The sequence below is a fragment of the Oryx dammah genome, unplaced genomic scaffold (genome assembly GCF_014754425.2).
Source record: "Oryx dammah isolate SB20612 unplaced genomic scaffold, SCBI_Odam_1.1 HiC_scaffold_28, whole genome shotgun sequence".
Lineage (NCBI taxonomy): Eukaryota > Metazoa > Chordata > Mammalia > Artiodactyla > Bovidae > Oryx > Oryx dammah.
The window spans coordinates 108,992,329-108,997,422 of NW_024070212.1; the positions used below are offsets into that span (position 1 = coordinate 108,992,329).

The 5,094-nt window shown below is 44.5% G+C and overlaps 1 non-coding gene across 1 annotated transcript; it reads left to right on the forward strand.

Moving 5' to 3' along the window:
• The first annotated feature begins 511 nt into the window (after positions 1–511).
• On the forward strand, positions 512–583 carry TRNAW-CCA. The gene has a single exon. It is a non-coding gene; the product is annotated as a tRNA-Trp (tRNA).
• Positions 584–5,094: the final 4,511 nt, after the last annotated feature.

Sequence of the window (5,094 nt, forward strand, 5' to 3'; positions counted from 1 at the left end):
AGAAGACCTAGTTATTGGTGGGCTGATAAAGACCAAGGAGGTCTCAGTTCCAGAGACCCATCATGTTCACTGGGCAAGGGGATTCGCTTGATGGTGGTATGATCAGAAGCTCAAGGGTGTCACCCCAGCCAGGCAAGGATGTGTCAGATAGAGTAGTCTCAGCAGGTGTTTTGCTTGGGAAGATCTGGCTGCTAGACAGCCCGTGCACCTCCATTCCTTGTACTCTTGAGAAAACGGATGCTGAGGCATAGGACAGATTCCCAGTGTCCATAGGGCACAAGATCAGAATAGAGCCAAACACCAAGACTGACAAGACGAATCTTGAACAGCAGGCTACAGGCTACTTAAATTCTCCTAAGTACCAGATGGCTGGGCTCTGAGCCTGGGGTGTAGCTAAATCTGCTGTAGAAGCTGATTGGCTATAGCTGCCTTTTGGCTATAGGCATTTGAGACTCTTGGAGATAGAGAATTATGTAGGACAATACAGCTCTCCTTTCTTGGCAGTTGATCTTCCCTGGTGGCTTAGAGGTTAAAGCGTCTGCCTCCAATGCAGGAGACCCGGGTTCAATCCCTGGGTCGGGAAGATCCCCTGGAGAAGGAAATGGTAACCCACTCCAGTATTCTTGCCTGGAGAATCCCATGGATGGACAAGCCTGGTAGGCTACAGTCCATGGCGTCCCAAAGAGTCGGACACGACTGAGCGACTTCACTTCACTTCACTTCAGGTAATAATAATAATCCTAGAAATAATGGTAGCAGTGACAGGAGCAGCACCTCATATCACTTATAATGTGCCAGGCTCTCCTTCTAAGCATCTTTAGGAAAACCTCAGGAAGTAAGTAACATTACTACCCCCATTTTAGAGATGAGAAATCTAGAGTCATAGAACATTTAAGTAATTGGGCCTGCGTCACACTCTTAGTACATATTGGGGTCAGGATTCAAACCCAAGCATCTGCTCTGTGGTCCATGTCTTTCTGTTGCATCTATTACATCAGATCATCGCTTAACCTTTTTCCGTTCAGTCGCTCAGTCATGTCTGACTCTTTATGATCCTATAGACAGCAGCACACCAGGTTTCCTTGCCCATCACCAATTCATCAACTTAACCTTTTTGTTCATCCCTAAATGGAAAGAACAATAGACACCTCATCAGAATGTAAGGATGATTAAATACCTGTGGGAGTACATGTAAACCAGAAATTATGGTCCCTATGTTCATTATTTGTGATTGCAACAATTCCCAGGCTGCCTTCAAATACAACCCTTCTGCTTGCTTCTTTTAATAATTGAAAATGAGCTGAAGGTAGAAGGCATTTTCTCTGTAGCCATGTTTTATTGCTTAAGCTGGATAGGGCACACAGGTATTCATTGCATTGTTCTTTATACCTTTTGCCTACCTTAAATATAGGCTAAAAAATAAAATGAGTGTCTGTCTGGTGGGCTGAGAGAGTGGACATCAAAATAAGTAAATCTAGAGTGGTCTTAAGATAAACTTTGTTGACTTGGACAATATGGCTTTTGCAGCTTTCTAGATGGGACATCCCTGGTGGCCTAGAAGTAAAGAATCCTCCTGAAATGCAGGAGATGTGGGTTTGATCCCTGCATTGGGACGATCCCCTGGAGGAGGGCATGGCAACCCACTCCAGTATTCTTGCCCGGAGAATCCCATGGATGGAGGAGCCTGAGGGGCTACATTCCATAGGGTCTCACAGAGTTGGACACGACTAAAGTGACTTAGCATGCGCAGCTTTCTGGACACTGTCTGGACACATATGAGAGCAAATGTTCCAGGAAGGGAAATTTCTATATTGAAAAAAGGGAAGCCAGAAGGAAAAGACAGAAACGTAGGAAGAAAATTAACCAGAGTACCATGTGTTAGAAAAAATAAGAAGGGAGGCTGGGGGAAGCAGCATGGGACTAACCCTGTTAATGACAATAAAGAGGCTGAGAAGGGTGATGAGACTCTGTGCTGATCTTCCAAGGGGCAGCTTCAGAACTTGTTCATAATGAATGTGCTGCCTCACTCTACAAAAAATCTGAGACACTTGTCTACCACATACGTATTCAATTGTTTTTTAGTGAAGGATGGATACCAAGAAAATCGGGGACCAAGCATAAAGTCTGAGCAAACTCCAGGAGATAGTGAAGGACAGAGAAGCCTGGCATGATGCAGTCCACGGGGTCGCAAAGAGTCAGACACGACTTAGTGACTGAACAGCAGCAAAACATGACAGCTGCAAAGTTTGCCTCAGCGTCGTATTGTGATTTATAATAAGAGATATTTATTTGGTCTTTGTCCCCATTGCTGGCACAGAGCTCCTAAAACTTTGGAATTTCCTAAGTGCTGTGACAGACAAAAAGTGCTCTTTTGTTATGTTAATGAGGTGAATTGGACTACATCCACGGATAGGATTCATTGGTTGATTAGATAATCAACAAGGTGATCAGAATGTTAGAAGTTTTAGCCCCACTCACCTGACCTCTGGAAGGAGAGAGGGGCTGGAGGTGGAATCAATCACCAACGGCCAATGATTTAATCCATTATGCTTCTGTAATGAAGTCTCTGTAAAAATGCAAAGGGCAGGTTTGGAGAGCTTCCAGGTTGGTGAATTGTGTTGATGTTCTGAGAGTGGTGTGCTCAGAGAGGGCATGGAAACTCTGTGCCCCTTCCCATGTACTTTGCCCTGTGCATCTCTTCCATCCGGCTGTTCCTGAGTAGCAGCCTTTTATAATAAATCAGTAACCTAGTAAGTAAAATGTTTCTCTGAGTTCTGTGAGCCCCTCTAGCAAATTGATTGAACCCCGTGTGGGAGGTCGGCTTTCCCAGGTGGGGCTGGTGGTCTAAGAACCTGCCTGTCAATACAGGAGACGGAAGAGACTTGGGTTCAATCCCTGGGTTGGGAAGATCCCTTGGATGAGGGCATGGCAAACCCACTCCAGTATTCTTGCCCTGAGAATCCCATGGACAGAAGAACCTGGCGGGCTACAGTCCATGGGGTCATAAAGAGTTGGACATGATTGAAGGAACTTAGCACATGTGCAGTGAGGGGGCTGGTGAAACCTCCAGCCTATAGCTCATCAGTTGGAAGCAGAGGTAACAACCTGGCCTCGTGACTGGCATCAGGGCTGGGGGCAGTTTTGTAAGGCTGAGCCCTTAGCCTGGGGAATCTGCTGCTGCCACTTGGTAGATAGTGTCAAAACTCAGTGGCATTGTAGGACAGACCACTGTATTCCAGGATGGCTTGGTGGTGTGGGAAAAACCCACACCCTGGAACTGGGAGCAGAATCATACTTAGCTTACCAGAAGTCTGGGCAAAAAGTCAAATGTGAAAGGTACGAAGCTCAGATATCAGGAAGGAGGCCACAGTCCAGTTCCTTAGGAGAAGAATGTTTCCCTCCACCCTCCCACCCCCCCGTTATCTTTAGTCTTTGATACCTTGGTATACTTGGAAGTAGAAAAGGGCTACTTTAAATTGGCTTTAAAGATGGGACAAACATTTCACAGTTAATATTTATAACATAACTTTGCTGCACTGCTCCTTAAAAAGTGAAAGCAAAAATCATTAGAAACAAGTTTATTTTATTGTACACTTAACAAAATTGGATTTGCACATGCAACTATCAGTCTGCTCGTTGAACGAACACAGTAAAGCAAGGACTGACTTTTTGGGTGGAATTTTCCCAACAAAAGTATACGGTAGAATGAAACAGCATTCTCAAATTCATGTTTGACTTTTGCAGCATGATCATAAAAGTGTTATTTTTTTTGCAAAAACTCTTTGAGGACTTTATCAATTTTCTAGAGAGCCTCTCTTATTCCTTTGATATTCAAACTGATCTTTTCAAAGTCTTCATGGTATCATCGTCCTGGCTGTTTTCCTCTCTTCATCTGTTAACTGCTCTAATGCTCCCCAATATGCATTCCTCAAACCCTTTGCACATGAAGCCAGCAGTTCCTCAACGTCACTCTCGTAGACTTTATGAAATCCTGCCTCCTTTCTCTGTAATATCTGCAATTATACTTTGCAATCACTTTCCATTGTGTTCCTAGGATATTGATCCTCTGTCAACCAGGGAAAGGTTGAACAACAAAAATGATAGAAAAGGAAGGGAGGGACCCTTGTGTGACTGTGGGATGAATATTAAAGAGAGAGGACTAATATTATAAGTGGAGATTTTTGCTTCTCTAGGTAAACTCGTAACTGCAGGAGTTCCAATAATGAATACATAAATGAAGGAAAATCCTGTTTTAAAGTATTTCTCACATGCCCCTTACAAAGAGCACCACAAAGTTAATGAAGCAGGAAACGATATGCTTAATGGCAGGTGTGCTGCAAAATTGGTGGCGCATTCTCCATGGCTGTTTCTTATAACTCCTTCTGATGAAATTTGGGAAAGAACATCCAAACCCAGCTCAGGGGAGGTGATTCTGTGAGTGTGAGGGGCTGACTTGATCTGACCCAGCATGTGCTTTGCCTACCTTCAGTATCTGTTGCTGTGTATCAAGTGACCCCAAACTTACCAGTTTGAAAACAACAAATATTTATTGTCTCATGATTTCTGTGGGTCAGAAATCCAGGAGCAGCTTAGCTGGGGGTCAGCCAGGGTTTCAGTCATCTGAAGATCTCTTGGGTCTGGGGGAGGGTGTCTGTTTCTGAGCTCACTCATGTATATGTTGGCAGGAAGCTTCAGTTCCTTGTTAGTGGATCTTACTGCAAGATTTCTTATGACATGGCTTCCTCCAGAGCGAGAGATACAAGAGAGCAAGAGAGAGAAAATGATCAAGGCTGAAGCCACTGTGTCTTTATAAGCTGATCTTGGAAGTGGCGTGCCATCATTTCTGCAGCATTCTATCAAACACCCTGGTGCAACGTGGGAGGTGGCTGTGCAAGGGTATGAACACCAGGATGGGGTTGTAATTCGGGGCGATCTGGGCAACAGGTTACAGTGCGGTCTCTTGGCTGATTGATTTTGAGGGAAAAGCAGCTTTAACATAACAGAGGACTAAGAAGGGACAAGAGGTTGAGAAGAGGGGAAAGGAGGGAACAGATAGAAATAACTTATGGAGTCAGGGGTGTGAATGCTGTGGCA